This window comes from Chiloscyllium punctatum, chromosome 13, assembly GCF_047496795.1.
Source record: "Chiloscyllium punctatum isolate Juve2018m chromosome 13, sChiPun1.3, whole genome shotgun sequence".
Classification (NCBI taxonomy): Eukaryota; Metazoa; Chordata; class Chondrichthyes; order Orectolobiformes; family Hemiscylliidae; genus Chiloscyllium; species Chiloscyllium punctatum.
This window is the reverse complement of record NC_092751.1, coordinates 29400090-29402070: the sequence shown is the minus strand read 5'-3', so window position 1 is coordinate 29402070 and position 1981 is coordinate 29400090. Positions and strand designations below refer to the sequence as shown.

At 39.5% G+C, this 1981-nt stretch overlaps 1 non-coding gene across 1 annotated transcript; it reads left to right on the top strand.

The window, feature by feature from the left end:
- The first annotated feature begins 455 nt into the window (after nt 1-455).
- On the top strand, nt 456-537 carry trnas-uga (transfer RNA serine (anticodon UGA)). The gene has a single exon. It is a non-coding gene; the product is annotated as a tRNA-Ser (tRNA).
- Nucleotides 538-1981: the final 1444 nt, after the last annotated feature.

The window sequence follows — 1981 nt, the reverse complement described above, 5'->3', positions numbered from 1 at the left end:
ACTTACGGATTAGTTGCTGGATCCATTTCTGTAAATTGGTTCTGCATTCTTTCTAATTCCGACTTTTTTTACGAATGTAGCTAGTGTTTATGGACTTTGCATCAATATTTCTAATACCATATTCTGATGAATATTAAAACACAACAGCATATCTACTTTGGCACCAGATGATGAGCAATTGAGTCAAAATCGATCGGACGCAGTGAGACAATGATCCTCTCTTCGTGTGTTGTACATCCGTGACTCTATAATTCGACGAAGAATCATTCCCACAACTTCAGCTGTGTCAGGATCTAGTTTGCGGTGAAAGCCTGTCAATCTGCTAAGGTAACGTTCGTCTGGGTCTCTGCAAAGGATTTGGCGAAATCTTTGGGTCTTGACAATTAGTTCTTCAAACAAATTACGTATTTCATGAACTCAGTTCTTTTACTATGAAAATGGGCAATTTGGATGCAGCTGTGATGGCCGAGAGGTTAAGGCGTTGGATTTGAAATCCAGTGGGGTCTCCCTGCGCAGGCTCGAATCTTGCTCACAGCGTTGACTCTTTTAAAAGTCATTAATTCCTTTGCAGAATTTGGATTTCATGGAGCTTGAGCTTTGCATTCAATCAAAAGTAAATTTTCAACTGTGAAGAATCCGAAGTAATTTCAAGACGTCTAATTGAATGAATTATATGTCGAGAAACAAAAAGCCACCAACTTCCAACACGAATCAGTTTCCAAACATTTGTCGAATTATCGTGAAATTTGGATGTTCGGGAGTGAGGCGGGGGGTGGGGGGTGGGGGGTGGTGGTGGTGGAATTAAGCAAAACAAGAAGCAATGCAATACATTTACCTGCAGGTGATGAGTTTTTTTTTTAGGATCAGTTGAAAGTCAAGCTGAGAAAGTTCAACCTAATTTACAGCTGACTCTCAAGGCCAATTATCTATTATATCAGCAGTCAATGAATTAGAAAAAAACAATTCCATGTGTGGAAAGGAACTCGACTGGTCCAGGTTCCTGGCTTGAGGTGTGATAAGGCAAGGCGATATCAGCGGAGTAGAATTTTCTGGAAATATGATAAATGGAATGTTAACAGTCTTCTGCTGTCCACATTCTTAAGAAACTGTGCATTAAGAACTGAAATTGAAAATTAACGATGAAAATCAGACTTAGCCCTCTGCTTGTGGGGTAGCATTGTTCAGAACAATAGGTTGTTGTTGAGACTAAAATTGACCAAAATAATCGATGGGGATCTTATCCACGACCTCCGTTGGAGCAGTTGGTGTGGAGAGCTCAGCTTGAAGAACCAAATGCCAATTATTCATCTTGGCTGTCTGAATTGCTCAGTTAAACATACTCCCAGTTTAATGAAAAAACACCTTTGCTATCAGTGCTAGATGTTTTCATGTCAGCATGTTCCGATATGAGAAGACACTCCATGAAGTAGATGTGACTTAAATTTTGACTCCAACATCAGAGATGTTGACACATTTCTGCACCAAAACAGCACTACCATTGGTATCAAATCAAACTGAACAAAGGACTAGTTCCCTTAGACATTTCCTTTCTGTAGACTCTGCTAATGGACCGTTCAGGCCCGATGTAGGAATAGGGCTTTGTGACATCTGTTCGCAAGTGAATCACTTCATTCTTGCTCACGATCCATAAACCGTAATTCATTTTGAACTTCTTAGCCATCAGCATTATAAATGTTACATAATGCACAGGTTTGCTTCTCGAAAGAAAGAGCGAAATCTTATTCAATGCAGAAGCAAATTCAAGTTGTCCCTGGTCGACCAGAAGACAGATATCGCGAAACAAAGTGAATACAGAAAACAATCAATGTTTTCTGGGAGTCAAAAAGCTGTATTGGAAGAACGGAAACATATATTTGGAACTAAAGTCACATACCACTTCCAGACTAAATGTTCTTGAACCGTTATCTTAATTTGACCTTCATGTCCACCATTGCTGCAAAAATTATCTTAACAACTCAGA